Source organism: Platalea leucorodia (genome assembly GCF_965183815.1).
Source record: "Platalea leucorodia genome assembly, chromosome: W".
Taxonomy (NCBI): domain Eukaryota; kingdom Metazoa; phylum Chordata; class Aves; order Pelecaniformes; family Threskiornithidae; genus Platalea; species Platalea leucorodia.
This window is the reverse complement of record NC_138859.1, coordinates 26315478-26335915: the sequence shown is the minus strand read 5'-3', so window position 1 is coordinate 26335915 and position 20438 is coordinate 26315478. Positions and strand designations below refer to the sequence as shown.

Below are 20438 nucleotides of genomic sequence, written 5' to 3'. Positions count from 1 at the left end.
TTGTTTAAACCATTAAGTATTTAAAGCTACTGCAATTCCCAGTTTCAAATATCTAATACCTCCAAGATGAAGCCAGTATCAATCACATTGGACAGCCTACCTTTTTGCCTTCAGAACATGTAGAACAGTTCTAAAAAACAGCTCATCAAACTCCAGTTGCAATTTTTCCACAGAGTAGGGATGCACTACTGATCCATATTGTTTATTGCTGCTAATGTATTGGGCCCAGTGGTCACTCACATGACAAAGCATCATCGTACACAGCAGAACAAACAAGTTGAAGAAGGATCATTAAGTATGTCACCACCATAAAAAAAACACAGACAAGTGCAACTAGATCAGAGTCCAGTCACAAGAAACATGTTCAACCCTTTGTCCTCTGGTTTCCAGAGATTTCCATATAAACAGTATTTCCCTCCCCTCTTCAGATAGGGTTAGTCTAAAATTCCTGTGCTATCCTTCCTTGTTTTTGCAAGCAAACAATGCATAATATTCTGTGATATCAAATTAGTTTGTGTATGAACTTTGGAGCCTTAAGGTAATCCTACATTATGAAATGGCAGTACATGCGAAAAGCTCATACAGGAATAACTATACTGAGAAAGTTACTGCTTTAATAACACAAAGAAAAACATGGATTTTGTTTCTGATTTAACTGTATCCCCCTTGAAAACACACTCATAGAAGCCATATAAAGTGACTGCTAGAGATTTAAAAATGAAGAACAACTTTTAGGTTTCAATTACATTTGCTTACTGCAACAATATGCTCCTCGAAAATCATCAAATTAAAAACCCTAAAACAATTCTGGATAACAACTGAAAGAAAGCAGTAATACTGGTTATAAATAGGGGTGATTTGAGAAACTGTTTGTTGGATTGCAGTGACTTTACACACTTTTTCCACCACTTTCTGTGGTGTTCCACAGCTCACCTGGCTCCTCTGTAGCCACAGCATTTAGACTCTGCAATTCCCCACTTCAGAGGCAGCTTTAGAGTCAAGGACCCTGGGATTTCAGATTACCAGATCAGCTAACCCTAAACTGACCAACTCTCAGAGCAAAAGTTACCCAAGAACCTGTTTGGGGGCAGGGGGTGATAGTTTTTTTGTTTTGTGGTGGGTTGTTTGGGTTTTTTTTGGCAGCTCTGAACTTTAAACCAAACTGTATGAAAAAGATTTAATCACATCACAGACAAGATATTCTCTTACTTGATCAGCTGACCAATTCGCTTCACAAACTGTCGGTATTGTGCTCTGTTAAATGTTTCCAACCCCGCAGACGGAAGTTCCACTAAAGAGTTTGCAAAAGCAAAAATCTTCATCATCTCCTGGGGAGTTGTTTTTTTCAGGAAAATAAGCACCTAAGATCAAGACAGAAAAATGTAAGTCTCAAAAAAGTGTGTGAATTATGGATTTTTTAAGTAACTCAACAAGCACTTGAAGCAACAGTTCACCATATAGCTGGCAAACAGTTCATTGTTAGTTATAGTGAACTGAAATTTATTTTTTGTTTCTGAAATGAACAATAAATACCTGTTAAGTACAAATAATCTATGCAGGTTATAAGGCATCTAGCAAGCAATTATCTTCATGTACTTGTCCAGAGATTTAACAACATAAAAAATGATCAAATAATTGGAGGGGGAAAAAAAAAAATCACAGTAACATTACAGCTAAGAGGCAAGGGGGGAAATTAGTTCTGAAAGCACATCTGTGAGTATAAATATCAAGCAGATCAAAACTAAGGGAAAGGACTAATGTTTTGCATGCTAGTATTGCTGTAAGTTTTTAAGTTATCCCATACACATGGCATACACTTCCGGCTTATCTATTTACTCTGTTAGCTGTTGCACAGGTTACTACTTCACTCAGAGAATCTCATAATGCAGTATCATTCTTGGCAGTTTTAGTCAATAATACAATTAGCATAAGCAAAATGAAGAATAACTCTTTAGCAGCTGATTTACCTCCAGACTTAAACCCAAGGAACTGCTGAACGAGTTCATGAAATGGAAACTGTAACAACAGGGAAACCAAGTCATCTTCTAAAAGCAGAATCCAGCTTGTTTCAGGATCCTCATCCTATAAATTCAAACAGTCCCTTTTAGTAGCTTTCCAACAAAATACATGGTAGAAGGTCTTCACTATCGTACCCAATTACAGTTTGCTTGTACAAATGAACTCTCCTTCACACACACACACACACACCCCTCCTAAGTTCCTTTTCTGTGTGTGTTTCTACACAAAAGACCTATGTGTTTCTACATAAAAGCCCTTATCACCTAGGAAACAGAACTAGAGGCAACGCTATGCTAGTCCAACACAGCTTCCGAAGGGAAACACCTATTCAAACATATGTCTACTTCCATGCTCCTTATGCAATACCTCCAATAAGTTTAATTTCTACCTGTTAATACTCATTCCTGGAAACTTCACTATTTACAGTTATATCACAGAGATAAGGAGAGTAAAATAGATCTAAATTTCAAATTATGCTTTTTAACTGAACAACAGTAAGTTTTTCTTTCTCCATTTCACAAAATCAATACAACAATCTTGACCAAAAGCACAAAGGGGGAGAAAAAAAAAAAGAGCTGTACCTCTTCTCCTCCCTCATCTACCAGGTTCCAGTCTCCAGATTCTTTCCCAGATGAAGAGGAACTTTTCCTTTCACTTAGTTTCATATGACACATGAAGTCCACCCGACTTCTGATTTACAGTGGGGGGGGAAAAAAAAATCAAGTTTACAAAAATTAAAAAATTAAAAATTCTGAATTTGGTCATCTTTTAGTTAAGATATTCAAAAACATATACAAAACCAAGAAATTAACAAGTACTTCAAATAACCTGATGTCCTACAAGACATGTTCTGATAGCCTTTGACATGGTCCCCCACAATATCCTCCTCTCTAAATTGGAAGGATATGGATTTGATGGGCGGACTGTTCAGTGGATAAGGAATTGGCTGGATGGTCGTATCCAGAGGGTAGTGGTCAATGGCTCAGTGTCCAGATGGAGAACAGCAACAAGTGGTGTCCCTCAAGGGTCCATACTGGGGCCAGCACTGTTTAATACCTTCATCAATGACCTAGACAGCGGGATCGAGTGCACCCTCAGCAAGTTTGCAGAAGACACCAAGCTGAGTGGTACAGTCGACACGCCTGAGGGACGGGATGCCATCCAGAGGGACCTGGACAAGCTGGAGAAGTGGGCCTGTGTGAACCTCATGAGGTTCAACAAGGCCAAGTGCAAGGTCCTGCACCTGGGTCGGGGCAATCCCCATTATCAATACAGGCTGGGGGATGAAGGGATTGAGAGCAGCCCTGAGGAGAAAGACTTGGGGGTAATGATAGATGAAAAGCTGGACATGAGCCAGCAATGTGCTCTCGCAGCCCAGAAAGCCAATCGTATCCTGGGCTGCATCAAAAGCAGCGTGGCCAGCAGGTTGAGGGAGGTGAGTCTGCCCCTCTACTCTGCTCTGGTGAGACCCCACCTGGAGCACTGCATCCAGCTCTGGAGCCCTCAGCACAGGAAGGACATGGACCTGTTGGAGCGGGTCCAGAGGAGGGCCATAAAAATGATCAGAGGGATGGATCATCTCTTCTATGAGGAAAGGCTGAAAGAACTGGGGTTGTTCAGCCTGGAGAAGAGAAGGCTCCAGGGAGACCTTATTGTGGCCTTTCAGTACTTAAAGGGGGCTTAGAAGAAAGATGGGGACAGACTTTTTAGCAGGGCCAATAGCGATAGAACAAGGGGTAATGGTTTTAAACTAAAGGAGGGTAGATTCAGACTAGATATAAGGAAGAAATTTTTCACAATGAGGGTGGTGAAACACTGGAACAGGTTGCCCAGAGAGGTGGTAGATGCCCCATCCTTGGAAACATTCAAGTCAGGCTGGATGGGGCTCTGAGCAACCTGATCTAGTTGAAGATGTCCCTTCCAATTGCAGGGGGGATGGACTAGATGACCTTTAAAGGTCCCTTCCATCCCAAAGCATTCTATGATTCTAAGACTTACACCAATCTGTTGTATTCCGTAAGTGATCTTCCAAGCAATATTCTGAACAATGTAAATGGCTATCAGCCCTGTAGAGCAAGCACATTTAAATATGCAAGAAGTAACACTATTCTTTTCCATGTATAAGAAAAGTCCTTAAAAAAAAGTGTCATATTTCAGAAGAGGTACACTACAACAACCATTTAAGGCTATCACCTGGTGATTCAACAATGAACAGGATGAGTGCAGGCTAGTTCCACTATACAACTTTGATAGCTGCGTTAGCTGGACACCTTGTAAACGTTAGTAAGACTGGTCTTAGGTATGCTGAGCTACCACAACTAAAGACCTTACAGGAAAGAGTTGCATCAAATCAAGCCAGCTCCAGTTCCATGTATTAGACCACCTTAAGTCTGGGATACCAGTTTTCAGACTCTGTACCATATAAATCCTTAGTTGTTCAGGCACATACCAGTAGTTAAACAAATGTGCAGAAAGGTTGTATAAAGTTGAAATCATAACATCCAACTTCCTTCTAAATAGAAATGTTCTGGCAGAACTCTCCACACAGTGCCACAAAACTCCAGCATAATATCACCCTCCTGATCTTCTTGAACTTATACTCTGATAACATAAACATATTACAAATTAAATACAAGTTTTAAGATGCTGATTTCACAGACAAAATTCAGAATTCAAACTTATTCCTGACATGCAGCAGCAGTAACAGACAAGCGTCAGCTCTTTTAACAGAAAGTACAGCCATTATGGAGACTCCCTGTTCTTGTATTGATAGTTGAGAGCACCACTCCAGACACATTGAATTAGTCTTTGTTCAAAACACAAGCATCAAAATGCACTGGCAATATGCATGCCCTCAGGACACACTTGTTTCCCCAAGCAGCTCTAGACAGGAAATGTAAAACCAAAATCCTGTAAAATAATAGCCTCCGATAAATAGGACTCCCACTTAATTCAGGGTCAGACTATCAAGATCACAATGACAACCCTAAATACCAGCAGTTTGATTTTTTCACTTTAAAATTTGGGTGGGGGAGGGAAGTTATATATTTTATCCGAAGCATATAACAGTTTTCACTAATGATTGATTTCATTAACTAGCTTCTCCAAGCACCACGTATTCCTTCTAGATAAAAAAAGGATGAAAAAATAAAGAAGCACAACCAGCGTATACACCAACTTAACAAACCCTTTACTCAAGGGCTTCTGTTGCAGAGACAGTATAATAAACAGGCCATCATGCAAGGCAAGAACTTTATTTCAGAAGTCACAGTAACAAAACACACGGGTATGTCAGTCTTCACAAGTTATTTGACAGCTGAAAGCAAGCTGCATCATACTGTGCACAGTAGGAGAATGTACTGCTGATGTCAGTAAAGATTAACTTTGCTCATTTCACCCTAACAATACTATGGCATCATGAAACAGGATATATGTCTCGGAACAAAAACCCCAAAGTGAACGATAGTGTGCTTCGCTAACAGTCCGTAAAGGACTGCTTAGTGTTGCCAAAGTTAAGTGAAGTCAGGGGAAAGGTAATTCCAACAGGGGGAGATCACGACCACCGACTCAAGGACCACCCACTCAAGAAACCCACCGACCCAAAAGATTAAGGAAGTAAAGATCTCGAGAATCATAGTGAGCATGCATAGTAATTTACATGGCAGGCGAAGAATTTTAACCAATCACTTAATAAAGGACAATGAATATGTATTAGACGATTGTATAAATAACTGTTAGTTTACATCAACAGTGTGCTGGTTTGTACCATGCACCTGTATTTGCGCATTTACGTAACAAAGGAAAATACCTCAACTCTGTGTGTGAATTGGGCGACGCACACTGGGTAACGGACCCAAGTTTTTGGGACAAAACTGCCAAGGCTGTATTTGAAGATGAATGAGTAAAAAGAGTTTGAATTAAACTGTCAATCTCTTATTTGTGCCTGCTTTTATGACTTTGCCTACAATGAACCTTCAGGGTTTTACAAGTAGATCTTGTGTCATGTTTTCTACTCTTAAATAGTCAGAACATATTTATAAAATCATATTCATACTTACTTGACATAAGCAAGGCAAGAGATTGCATGAAATGAAAGACACCTGATGGGTTATCCAAGACTTTGATCTGAAATTAAATGGAAAAATCTAACTAAATCTAAATAAGTAAAACAAAGGGCAAATTAGTTTTATCAGAGAAATTCAAATTCTGAGTTTCACATTTTTCACTAGCTTTTTGTTCAGACTAAAATATCCATAAAAGACAGTACCCACATCTTGGAGAAAGTATTACTATGGCAAAATATTGAGAGTTGTCCAAAAGAAGTACTACTAGAAATTAAAGGAGGGGAAGAAAAAAAAAAAAAGAAAAAAAAACAACACCACAACATCAAAAGCTCCACAAAAAGACAACTTCTCTCTTTGTTTCATGTGTACTTCTGAGCACCAGGGGGAATTGGGATGTTGAGCACAGGGAAGTTCGGATCCTACCACGTTAGGTTAACAGTTAGACTTGATGATCTTAAGGGTCTTTACCAACCTAAATGATTCTATGATTCTATTCTATCCTTTTATTTCATTGCTTGCCTTTCCCCTGTTAGCGTAATTGCAATCCTTTTCCTATGGCTAGATTTCCAACATCTTCCCCTCTTGGAGGAACAAAAATGTTCTTTGCAAGAACACCCTGGTGCCTTTGGATATCTTCACTCCCTCTCATCTATACAAAGTGAACCCTTGCCCTTGCAATTACCTAACTAATAAACTTTCCAGGGAAACCAGTCCCATTTCAACATGCAGGATGTAAAAGTCTGTTCTTCCTCATTCCTTATACATCACAGAGCTGCCTCCAATCTCACTTGTCTCATATACAGCTGCTGCTTCAAGTCTAAATATTCTTTCCTTTTCTTGGAGAGCTCTCCCAAAACCTGCTGCTGCATGAGGCCTTCTGAGGCGTGCTGCAAGTCCTTGACTCCCTTTCATGGAGTCTCTCTAGCCAAGAATGAGAAGTACGTTTCCTTGTTAACCTGCTCATGGTTGGACTAACATGGGTGAATACATCCCTTGACAAAACCCTCACTGTTACCATGATTCCATACACCTGGAAACACACTGAGGGACTGACTAGGCACAAGACACTCTCCTACCCACTGCATTCCCACTCCAACTTTCTGGCAATAAAGTATTAAACATTCACACCTAAATGAACCGAACAGCCCATTCACTGATCCCAGCTGGACACCGAAGGATGTGGTTGAAGAGGAAGAGATGGTCACCTGGACAGCCAATTCTTTGCAACACTGACACCTAAAGGGAAGTATACTGGAATGTTGTAAACAATTTCAAGGTTTATTCCTTTATAGTCTTGCTAACTAGAGTAATAGGTTTTTTTTGTTGTTTTTTTTTTTTTTTTTTTCATTTCTCCTCCCATGCTTTCTAACAAACCTCAATTTTTAGAGCAAGTTACACGAGAACAATATTTAAAAGTCTGCTTGCTTGGCTTATGAGCCACTGTCACATCCCACCTGGGGAGGAGGGGGGAGGAGTGACAAAGATTCGCAAATCCTCTCGGTGTGGATTAAGGTGGGCCAACGCTCAAGGTCCGTACACAAACACCAGCTTTAATAGAAAGCTTCTATAGAGACAAATATTGAGTACAAATATTCGATACCCGCCAACCCTCTCACGGTTATATCCACCCCAGCTATGCGGCTTTACGGAAAGTCAAGGTAGGCCATGCAGTACTTGACTAAAATTTCACAACTTTAACAACTTAATTACCTTAGGAAAAGTGAAAGAGAGAGAGAGAGAGAGAGAAGGAAAAGAGAATCACCAGTCCTGGATCCAGCGTTGGTCCTGCCAACAAGGGTATTCGGTGAGGAAAAAAGGAGAAGAGTGAGAAGTGAAGGTTCTTATAGAGATGTTGATTCTGCGCAGGGTGCTCGGTGATAATAATTCCACAAATCACGCACACACGAACACAAACACGAGTACCGGCACACACGCAAGCACACACACACACACACCCCCCCAAACTACAAACTATAGCACATTTATCAGGCGACATGATTAGTATAAACCCGCCTAAATTTACACTTATTGGTTAGTGATTAACATTTCGTACATTATTGGTTTACTGTATTTAAATTAGCCTCGCTTGCTGTGTAAATTAGCACGCATGCTCCTTTCGGGTGGGGGGGGGGGGGGCAAGTCTTTTCGGTCCTGACTTGAGTCGGTGGTCGTGATCTCCCCTCGCCACATTTACCTTTCACCTACTTTCTGCAGTTCTATCAGCTCTGGCCACTGTCCAGTCTTTGGTGCCAAGATGTTCACTTTTGTCGGCTTGTTAGCTCTTCTTCAAGGTTAGAGCTGTTAGTTTTCCACAGTTTGTTATCTTTTAGCTCCCTCCCAAATTCCTTTCCCAAGGCACAAGTGGTTAGTAGTTTTGCTAATTGGAAGATTACATTGACATTACATTGGAATGCTAATTGGAAGATTAGCTAAATCTAATTTAGCTAATTCTAATTTAGCTAATCTAATTAGCTAGATTTTTTGCTAATTGGAAGATTACATTGACTTTGGCCCAGTCAAACCAAGAGGAGCAATACCAGGACTGTCCCCCAGGCAGTAGGTGTGGGGGGGAATAAGACGCTTCACAGACCATGGGGAATGGGGCCGAGGCAAGGCCGCCCTGTCTCCACAGGGCTCCCTCCCTCACCCTCACTCCAGGTACTGTCCGGTCCTGGGTCCTAGCGACCATCGCTCTGCATTGTGGTTTTAGCACCCAGGCTGTTTGAGACATCTTGTTGTTTTACACTAGCAGTTCTCTACAGCCACAAACCATTTTTTTGGTGTAGAAAAATTAATTACTTTACAATTGCATAAAAAACTAATTTATTTAGAAATCAGCAAGAATAGAAGTTTCTCAAAAATGACAAGTCTGAATAGTTTTACTTTCCAAATATGTAAAAGCATAATGAATATTGAGTATTAAGTCCACTTTGAGCAGTGTTGGCTGCTCAGGTGCCAGTCCTCATTAATGCTGCTGACGTCCATTGACTTCATCAGACAAGGGAATTAATTCTAAAGATTCACTAACAGATTCTGTTCCTCAAGTAGAACAAACCCCCAAAAAATCATTGCATGTGGGACAGTGAGAGAAACAAACACTTTCAGAAATTACTCCTGAATTCATCCCATGTGTTGGATCAAACAGCTACATCCATGCTTACTCCCTCACCAGTCTCTGCAGCCACATGAGAATGTCACTCTGAAACTGAGGATCTTCGATAACTCTGTGAGTGAAACTGAAAAGGATGCTGATACACTCCTTCAAGTGGCCCAAGTCTGAAGAAAGATTTTCTGACTGCTTTGAAACTGTAAATTAAAAACAGAATTAAGGAGCTTTGATGAGCAGCTCTCAGAGTAGTAGCATAAGTAGTGGTTTTGCAGCTATATAGAAAACTTGCTCTCTGTATCTACAGATACCAAGATATTTCAACACAGCTGCTTGCTACATCTGACAGAGAAGAACACTTATTTACTTTATTTAATCTTACAATTAAGCACTGGATACTAATTACAAGAAGAATATACTGTGGTTACTCTAATAAAAGGCCTTCCCTCAACATAAACTTTGTAAGAACCACCATTTACTATGCGTATAAGCTATCTGGGAGGTGGGGCGCAAAGGGAGGAGAACTAGGAAGGATAAATATCCAGGGCAGGAAGGGGAGGAATACTTTAGCTAAAAGATTATATTGGCACAAACCCAAATAAGTAATACACCTAGGATGAAAACCAAAAAGATTTCTAAGTATTAGAGCTGCGAGATTTCAAATGGCCTTCCAAGAGGAAGTAAAGCAGGAAAAATATCCAGCTGGTTTTAGAATTGTGCATAATCAATTTGGAAAAGGGACTGTATTATACGTTGCTTTTGACAACAGAAGATTGGAGTCTGGGTGTCCATCCCACCCAGTATTCCTCTACAGCAATCAGTGGTAGTATGCAGCTTAGACAGAAGGTACTCCTGCATTCAACTTCCACTCTTAAAGTGAATAAGTTAAGAGAATTGGAGTTTTTCCTGTGAGAAAAAAGTTTCACTGATCCCTACATAAGATCAGCAGGTTTTAGTATGAGAGGAGAAACACTCCAATAAAAAATTCCACCACAAGACTCCAAAACTGCAGGTGAACAAGGTGCTGGGCACCCTAAACAGCATGGGGAGCAGTCTAGACCAGCAACACACCTTGTTCTTGCTGCTGAAGAGCCATTGATCTCAGCAGGGACAAGCTGCCGAACAACCTGTAGACATATGACTCCACCTGCAACTGGGACAACACCATGCGTATGAGTGCAGCACCAGTGTCTGATGCACATGCTCTGCTTTGGCTTCAAACAGCTTTTTCAGTTCCCTCAACACACTTTCATTCAGCTCCACTGTCTAGTAGTGATACAAAAATTCACGGATGCTTCTCCTCACAGTCTGAATCCCCCCCAAGGGAGAAACGGAGTATTCAGAGAGTCCCTGAAATGAAACTCAAGAGCAACGAAGTTACTATTAAGCAGGTATTCTTTATTGCAGCGCTGGGCAGCACTGGGGATTCTCCACCATAAGTGCTCCACCGATCTGGTAGACTTTCGGAGATTATATACTATAAAGTCCTACATATTCACAGGATTTCCGAGAAATCATTTACATAAACATGAGATTTCCTGGAACTTATTAACATATGTAAATGTCTGATCTGCATGCGCAGTCGTCTCCCGTGGTGGTCTTCAGGTGGTCTTTGGGGGTCTTCAGATGAAGGCTCGTAGTCTTCTTCACTGTGTTCGCTGTTTGACCTTTGCTTCTGCGCAAACTCAGTCCTAGGATCACGTAAATGGTGTCCTTCAATGCTGTGGTCATTCTTTTGTGACCTATCTTCCATGTATTTGTTCTCCCAAGGCCCAGTTGTCTGAGATGGGATTATCCTGGAGCCCCCTTACCTTACAACCATTCTAACTACTCCCTAACTCACAAAGGCCTTTCTTTTGTTTAGTTAAGTGACTAAGATATTTAAAATATTCACCTTGCCCCTAGGCTTTAATTCTTTCAGGAGGCATATTGAGGCAGTGGCTTTGTCTATCTTGGCTTTAACCCTTTCATTAGCAATGGTGACCTGTCACTTTGCACTGATCTGCACAGACACCCTAAAAAGAAAGCAATTATTTTATTTAAGTGGCTTTGTCATTTTGTTGGGTCAAGCGTATTTACAGAAATTAACTTTGACATAACCCTCCCCTCAATAGATTTCAAAGCTTTCATAAAAGGGGCCACTTCACAGGTGGACAAGACAAACATGTCAGAACATCCTACATACTTTTTAGAGGTGCTGATTACTGACGATGCATATCCCTGACTTCTGAAAAAATTACTCTATAAACCCTCAATAACTCAGATTTAGAAATAGATATGAAGTGACTTGTCTGCATCACTGACAGATGTGAACAAAACCAGGTCTCTCTACTCCCAGTGAGCACACCTGCTTACCAGTTTATAGATTTCCATAAATATTTGGATCTCCTATTTTAAAGCTAAAATATCTACTGAAACAAGATAAATATTTTTCTAAGCTCCCAGAACTGAATATTTATAGCAATTCCCCATTATACATTTCAAATTTTCAGAGATGAACTGTACTCTAACTTTTTCCCAAACTGGAATTAAAAGCTGAGACTAGTCTTCCTCTACTCCATCTCTAATTCTTCAGCACAAGAAAACCACAATACATGACATTCCTATTATTCTTTTATGCAACCAGGAAACATGCTTCAGAATCAGTACTTTAGAAGGTTAGCTCAAAAGTATCCCTGTGTTTCCTAAGTTAGTAGAATAAGAATTTTAAATTAGTATAAAGACAACAATTACTCTGGACATACAATAAATATATAGTGAATTGGGATGGAATAAAGCAAGCAGCAAGCTTAGCCAACTGTATGATGACCAGTGGGGATGCAAGAGTGAGGCCAAAATTGCTTTCAGTGTAGAAAGTGATCAACACAAAACCTGAGAGTCCAGCGAGGTTCAGTGATACAGTTTGTTATTCCCTAGTAAAAAGCAAAAGATTCAAATCTGTTCAGTGGATGTCACGTCTCAACTCTGAAGAACTGCACAGGAGAGGCACTGCACTCTCAGAAACAATGGTAAAAGCCACCACATACATAGGTACTTAGCACCCTTGGACAATTTTGACAATGTGTTGGCTACAAACAGCATCAGAGCACCAGAACAATTTCGTTCACTCCCACTGTAACATCCAACTCCAAAAACAAGTTACACAGAATGAGTTTAGAGGAAAATTTTTCTGATGCATGCACCAAAGAGCTCCCCAGACTCCTCTGGTTTGCAGACAGAAATGCTACAGAGTACTATGATCAGCCTGGAAGTAGCTAAAACCACAGCACCACTTATGAAGCAACAGTTACTGAAAGTGGATGGACTTCACACTCCCTATGCTTTGAGCAACAGGGTCACCCACGAGCATGACTCAAAGCTCCTCTGCAGCTGCCGCTTCTGACAGCAGGACAGTCAGGAATGATGTCAATGAAAACTGTCACTATAGGCAGCAGGCCAGATAGGACATCACCGCTACAGTCATGCTGAAGTCCTACTCCACCACATATCCCCTGCATCTACTGCGGCACAAACTTCACCTAACACTACAGGCAGAAGTGGCTGTACACAGGCTCATTCTGACTGACTACAAACATGAGTCTGACTCCAGAAGAGATCACTAACAGAGATCCCCCTACCCTACACTCATCAGAGTTTAAAAAACAAACATCAAACTGTCTTAAATCTCAACAGGATGATACTTTGAAGTACCGGGAATCAGTGGAGAGACAGAAAAGCAAAGGCAATCATCTCTTTTAGAATAAAACAGCTTAAATATGCTAAACTTGACAGCAATTAAAATTAATGTCTGGAATCATGTCCAAATAGTTTGGGTTCAAAAGTAACTTCAGCAACAGCACCTGCACAGTTTTCTGTTCTTCTTTAAAAGTCCATAATCTCCTCTTAATATTTTGGCAGTCTGTCATCATAGCCTGCAGCTCTGCCTCAGCCAGCAACAGCTGCTTCCTGCAGCACGTTGTCGTGGTTTAACCCCAGCCAGCAACTAAGCACCACACAGCCACTCACTCACTCCCCCCCTGGTGGGATGGGGGAGAGAATCGGAAGAGTGAAAGTGAGAAAACTCATGGGTTGAGATGAAGACAGTTTAATAGGTAAAGCAAAAGCTGCACGCACAAGCAAAGCAAAGCAAGGAATTCATTCACTACTTCCCAGCTGCAGGCAGGTGTTCAGCCATCCCCAGGAAAGCAGGACTCCATCATGTGTAACGGTGACTTGGGAAGACAAACGCCATCACGCCCAATGTCCCCCCCTTCCTTCTTCTTCCCCCAGCTTATATACTGAGCATGATGTCATATGGTATGGAATAGCCCTTTGGCCAGTCTGGGTCAGCTGTCCTGGCTGTGCCCCCTCCCAGCTTCTTATGCACCTGGCAGAGCACAAGAAGCTAAAAAGTCCTTGACTAGTGTAAACGCTGCTCAGCAAGAACCAAAACATCAGTGTGTTATCAACATTATTCTCATCCTAAATCCAAAACACAGCACTCTCCCAGCTACTAAGAAGAAAATTAACTCTATCCCAGCTGAAACCAGGACACACGTGTAGTTCAGTAGAAGTTCATAAAATTCATGCCTGTCCTGATGAGCAACACTTTCAAATTCCTCTGCATAGGAGTCAACATTCTCCAACCATGAACATGGCTCAAAAATTTTCAGCTGTTCTCTGGTAAATGGCACCAGTTCTGGTTTGGTTGGGAGCTCTGGATACAGCCTTTCATTGTGAAACAGGGGTTTAACAACAACAACAACCCCCAACAGGGGTTGGTCTCTCATAGAACAATTCAGCTGACAAGTCTGGATAAACTGATTTCAATCCCAAACACTGAATACATGTTTTGGATTTCTCAGAGAGCTGTGAGATACTAAGAGGAAGCTTCTCTGAAGAACGGACAAGAGGATCTTCGACATCTTGTACCTTTTCAGTTTCTTTGTCCTGTACAAAGCCCACTGCTGTCTGGGAGCCAGCAGCACTGGAAAGGTACTACTCATTAAATCAGAGTTTCCTGATCCGCTAGCAACCGCCTCCACAGGGCTGTGAGGTTTGTCCGACTTGCCTTTTCCACTCTTCTCAACATCCCCCCCACATTCCTCATGGGAAGGATCGGCTTTGAACTCTTCTGCATTTGTGGGAGGCTCTAGAATCACTACCAAAGACCTTTCATTTGCTGAAGGCAAATTACTCTGGGGGATGTCACACACATCATTTATAGTTTTTCCATCCTCTGCTTCATCACTGAGCCAAATTTCTGTAAATTCTCCAGGATGTTCCATTTGCACTTTACTGGCTTGAGAAGACACTTCTGCCACAGGAGGGAGAAAGACATCATCAGACTCTTGTATCTGGGACTCCTCACTACTTTTTTTCTTTTTTTTCCTAGAAAAAAATATTAAGAGCATCACTACCAAGTGAATCTCTTCCCCTCACATCCCAAATCCCATCATCAGCAAAACTAGTATTTGTCAACATCACTACTCCAAAAGCCCCTCCTAACACATTAATTTTCATAATATTAAAGGTAAAAACAAACGTACCAAACAGTTCCTTGTTCTTTAGCTGCCCTTTGAAGACTGTCTATCAGTGACATTTTCTTGGTCAGTTCTTGAACAATGCTTCAGCATTTCCACATAAAAAGCTATAAATATAATAGGACAGAATGTTTCATTAACATATAAAATAATCAAAGTAACAGGACCCTGACCTCTAAAAAGAGTCACTAGGTTTCACCATATTACAAAAAAAAGTTGCTCTGATTTGTCAGGTTTACAGAAATATTTTAATGAATGGAAAATTATTTTCAAAGAAGTACTTTCAGAACAAAGAAATTCTGGAATGCATCCCCTAATTACATTCTAAAACCATCACAACATCTGTACAATTACTGAAATACCTATTTTTAATAGGTATTACACACTAGAGATGTAGAAAAACTTAGCAGTGACATTAAAATTGTAAACTGATTGCCCACTTTTAAATCAAGATCAGTTGGGGGGTAAATAGTTCCCATAAACCTAGCCTAAGGTGTAGATTAGCCTCCTTCCTAAAGCACAGCATGGGAAATAATGTTGCGCAGAAAATCAACAAAGATTTTGTCAATTTGTAAAACAAAAAAATGGCATATACCTACCACTTTATCAGAAGTGAAACTGAGAAGAATTAGGTTATAGCACTCCAGTTTTGGATGACCCAGATAATATAACAAAGAACACAGCTGAAATAGGAAAAGCTCTCAATGCTCCTCCATGATTGGGGAAAAGATGATAGTTTTGGAAACCTGCTGACATTATCACATATACTTTCACTAAACATCTGACATGACTTTGCCTTACGAGAGAGCATATATGAAAACAGCTCAAATCAAGGCCCTAGCTAACCTCGATCTCAAGCCTAATTTTACATCAAGCATATGCTCACAGCTCCTTTACAAAATGGCAATACGCTGGCTTTGCTTTCAGACTGCATTTTCCAGTATATTAAAAGCTGTAAACACTTCTGATATACTCCAAGGCTAGCTAAAGCTACAGGTGAGAGGTTAAAAATAGATCAGCACAATTCTTTAAAGTCAGACTTGTAGTTATAATAAACATCTCCTGACAATTAACTCAAAGTCAGTAATTTCCACAGTATACTATCTCACTAGATCATATTTTTGACAGCGTACTGATCTGCATACTTTACAACCACATCCTGGTCCTTTCCCCTTTACAATCTCAAAGTTCCCTCTTGCAGTCCTCATATAGAAGGAACGCCCTTTATCTTTGAGTAGCATCCTGTATTTCTCCCAAACACTACTGTTAGATAAAATAGTTTCATTTAAAATTTATGAAGTGCCTTTCAGTTCTCAATTTCCAAGGCAAAAAATGCCATAATCGTTAACAGGTATTTCATCTGAGAAAGGATGAGAGAAATCAGGTCCTGAACCAACATGAAAGCAAAACCTGCTGTTCTCTCTTCTGAGGGTTTAGCCTTTAAGTCAAAGACAACACTTGCTCGTTAGCCTTGTCCCATACCTAACCATTCTCCTCTCCTAGCATGTCAGTGAACAACACCTCAAGCTCTAAGGACACCTACTATTTTTCAGGAAACATCTCTGGAGTACCTGAGTGCTACCCACTGAGATGCACACAGACATACAGCTTCATCTTCACCAGTTCCAGGTTCACTGTTTTTGCCACCTCACTGTGTTTGAATCAGTCTGGTGTTACTGGCGCTCGACAAGCTTAACTTTGGGACTACTATTTTCAGAAAGCCCTGGGCTCCATTCCACTACTTGGCAGCTCCACAGCTGAGCCAGCCTTTCTCTCAGCTCATGAGAATTTCAGCTTTTCAAAGGATTATGGCTTTTTCTGAGGCATGGGAATGGCAAAGTCCTTAATGTGACTAGGCCCCAAACTGCATCCTCAAACACCCCTGCGTATTAACAGAGCTGAGCATAATAATAGCAACAAAAATATCAGGAATGGGTCATGTGTAACACTGGAGGATTCTGGATTCTCACATGTGACATCACCAGTGAATTGTTTCACAGTGAATTGCACCTGGAAGGGACGACCAATGACAGCGGCCACTGGAGTCACCGTACAAGCGATTAATGAACTACCAGCGTCATCTGTGACTCACTGCCTTCCCGCATGGAACTAATTCTCTTAAGCAGCAATCTTTAGAGTTAACTGCCTTGCTCATGCTATGGGGCTGAATTGAAACAAAAACAATGACACACTCTTCTGGGATTGCTTTTCCCTCCAATCTTTACTTGCCTTGAGTTCAGGAATCACAGCCACAGTTGATACTTGGATCTAACCCTTGTTTTACAAAACAGTGGTCAATTAATCCATTAATTTATTTTCTGAGGGCTTTGACAGCCATGACTCCAATGCCTTTGCTCTACGTGGGGCAGTTTACAACACATAGAGGTTAAGCAATTAAGGGAAACATTTCCATTTTGACTCAACTCTGAGGCGAGATATTTCAGTTCAGATGATTTCCACAAACTACTAACATTCTGCATAGCACAGCTGCAAGGAAAGCAAAGCCTTCAGAAAGCTCTTGGTACTAACACCATAAACAAGGAATACGCTCACAATAGGATTAAAACCTAGGAAGCATGATACTTAACAACTGTAGCACCAACTAATGAAGAAGAAACTCTGTCATCTGCTATACATGGCCTCATATTTTGAGCATTTCAAAGCCAAATCTATATGAGATGTAGTAAGATTGTCATCCCACACTACACTAAGACACTGCTAAATACCGATAAGCTCTATTACTCTACAGCTTCACCGCAGAGGCAACCCCAGCTGCCTCGCTGCGCAGAGCTATTTGAGAAGGCCGTAAGCCATAAGAATAAAAAACTTGTTTACACCCTTTTACAGCACAAGGCTTATCACACCCTTCACCTGGCTGCCAATTACTCCAAGTCTTCTTACATCGCTTCAGAAAAGCGCAGGCATTCAGAAGTCTTTTTAGAAAAAACACTCCCCCAACCTCACTGCTTTCTGCAGAAGAGGACGAACAAACGTGGATATAAACACCGCTCAGAGCAGGCACCCTTTCCGTTGCTTTAAAAAACAAACAGAAAACCCGAGTAACCCCAAATACGAGCCAAACCCCTTGACCAAAGCCCCACAGTATGTAACAACATCCTCACACGCACCTTCCCGTTGCGCTAAACCCAGCTCGCTACTGCAACCGCCGCCCGGAGCCGCCACAAACGGGAGGCGGGGGTGATAGACCCGCCGCTGGGCCGAGGCCCCGGGACCGGGACAGCAGAACGACCCCATGAAGCGCGCCCCGGCCCCCCTACCTTAGGTCTGCTCTTGGCACAGGCCTTGCGAGTAGCCCTAACAACATCGTCCATAACCTCCACCCGCTGCGGCGCTGCTCAGGCGGCTTGGGGCGGTGGCGGAAGGGGCGGGCCCGCCTCCCGGGAGCTCTCGCCCAATCAGCAGCGCGGCGGGTACGGGAGGGACGGGGGGACATACCGAGTCGCGGTGCGTCGCCTCCGTAGGGGCTTGGGAGGAGGCCAGGCTCTCCTATAAGGACCTATGAGGAGGTCAGGCTCCTCCATAGGAGGCTGAGAGGAGGCCAGGCTCCCCTATACGGACCTGTGGGGGGGTAGGCTGCTGCTAGAGAGAATGTGGGTTGAGAAGCCAAGCCCCTACTGTTGAGGATGGGGAGTGTGAGGTCTCTTTTACCTGCACCGTGGCAGGACCTGGAAGTGCCGTTGGAGCGGGGCAGCCTGTCCTACAGCACCTGAGGCACCTCCAGCCACAGCAGGGCTGCTGGCTCAGCCTGAGGGGCCAAGCACCACTGCCCCTTCTGATCCCTGCCCTGGCGCCCAGCTGTCCTCAGGGAGCTGCAGCTGGAGCCGAGTCCAAGCCCCACTGGGAGCAGAAGTGACTTCTCCCAGTCTCTAGACAGACAAGCCCCTGCAGAGCTCAGGCCCACCTTGCAGAAGACATCGTAGTCGAGGAGTTAATGATCCTGAACAGGCAATGTCCACTCTATTGGACCTTGTACTTAGGGCTTGAGAAGTCCATGTTATTAATGTAATCCGTAATTTATAATATCTGTGGGCAAGGTAAACTGTACGTGGGTCAAGGCGGGTGCATTGATCCTGACCAGGAAGCCATTGCACATTCAGGAGCCAGTGATCCCCTTGGCAGGCACAGGGCTGTGCTGTGTGGCACAAGCCCCTCGGCTGCAGGATGAGCTCAGCCAGCTTGTGGTAACAGGAGGCCTGCAGGCAGCTCCCACCTGGTACTGGCCCTTACGCCACCTGCCTGGCCCTGCCTGTATCTGGAAATGCAGCAAAAAGTTCTCATGTCAACTTCCTTTATGAATAGAGCTGTTTTCTTGTGATAATTTATGTATTAGCTTGCAGGACCAAAAAGGGAGAGCTCCATCCGACTGCCCAAAGGCAGGGTGCCCAGCATCTGAAGGGACGTAAGATTTACTCGCTATCTGTATTCCTCTTCTTATTCTGTCTTATTAAAGCAGTTGTCTTATTAAGGCATTTGTTGTCTCTCTCTCTCCCTGGGGGGCATCCTGGGGAGGGAAGGCAGGAGCTGTGCAGCTGGTTATCAGGGTCTGTAGGGAGGCCAGGCACTTGTATAGGCATCTGGGAGGAGGCCAGACCCCTCTATAGATGTCTGTGAGGAAGCCCAGCCTCACTGTAGGGGCCCAGGAGGAGGCTAGGCTCCTCCACAGGGGCCTGGGAGGAGGCCAAAGTCTTCTGCACCACTTGGAAGACAACCAGGCAAGGGAAGATGCTGAAGATGAAAAGCCATTTCAGCTCTCATGGGCACACAGACTTGCTTCCCAGTAGCTCCATGTCTGGGCACTCCTCTTCCAACCCAGGGTTTGCTTGGCTTCAGGTCTATTCAAACAGTTGATGTATTCAGAACCAGCACCCCCATTTTGGAATTACTTCTCTGCATTTAGTGAGTGTACAAGCCAAATTTCAGCTTCACTGGGGACCTCTACATCCGGAAAAGCCTAACACCATCTATTGTGCTCAGTCAGCTGAAAAATCCCAATAAAGAAACCATGCAATGTATTGTAGAGTAGATACTCTTCCAGGGGAAACAGCCCTACGTGATCTACAGTTCATGGCTAATCACAAGTACTTGTTCTCATGCCAGCCTTCCTTGGTGTGTTCTCTCCCACAACTGTCTTGGTACTGAGCCAGTACTGAAATAAAGGCTGAGCAAGGATATGCTCTTATAGGCTTCCTTCCAGGAGAGGCAACTCACACCACCCAAACATCCTAGGGTGCTTTGAAGGTGTACCAGCCCCAGCCCCAGCCCCAACAGAAAGTGAACGTGATAACTTTTTAAAAAAAACAAACCAAAAACATACCCAGCACACAAGTCTCAAAACTTATTTTTAAAATATGTATTTAAAGAACTAAGACTACAGCAGGCTCTTTCAGAAAAATGTTTGTACACTTGATCTTTCAGAAATAAAATAGGACAACTGATTCCTTGACATGTGCACTTTGCACAGTTCATTATAATGCAGCAGGACAGATGTTAAAGCTCACTGTAATCTTCTCCGCACAAGGAAATACAGTAAAAGCCCCGGGGACTGGTGGGCTTAGGCACACACTGAAGTCATACAGATTCAACTTGAAGAACATCATACAACTAGCAACTCCTGTTGCTCCGAAGTTAGTCACCTGGCACCAGGTTTGCACCAGGTTTAGACAGCTAAATTGTGTGCTGGTCCCCATGTCCAGTGGCATAAGGCAC

General features: G+C 42.5%; 2 pseudogenes across 2 annotated transcripts in view; one reads left to right on the top strand and one right to left on the bottom strand.

Annotated features, from left to right (window-relative positions):
• The window catches only part of LOC309601685 (ectopic P granules protein 5 homolog), a 49651-nt pseudogene extending 31608 nt beyond the window's left edge, over positions 1-18043 (bottom strand). The window contains exons 1-12 of the transcript in view: positions 17990-18043; positions 13726-14559; positions 13029-13143; positions 11153-11204; positions 10261-10455; positions 9253-9389; positions 7212-7319; positions 6074-6144; positions 2601-2709; positions 1968-2082; positions 1210-1361; positions 101-256 (exon numbers count right to left, since the gene is read on the bottom strand). The product of the transcript in view is annotated as an ectopic P granules protein 5 homolog (transcript). The remainder of the gene's footprint in view (positions 1-100; positions 257-1209; positions 1362-1967; positions 2083-2600; positions 2710-6073; positions 6145-7211; positions 7320-9252; positions 9390-10260; positions 10456-11152; positions 11205-13028; positions 13144-13725; positions 14560-17989) is intronic.
• Positions 1-20438, top strand: part of LOC309601921 (HAUS augmin-like complex subunit 1) — a 303238-nt pseudogene that overhangs the window by 226308 nt on the left and 56492 nt on the right. The gene's annotated exons all lie outside the window — the stretch shown is intronic.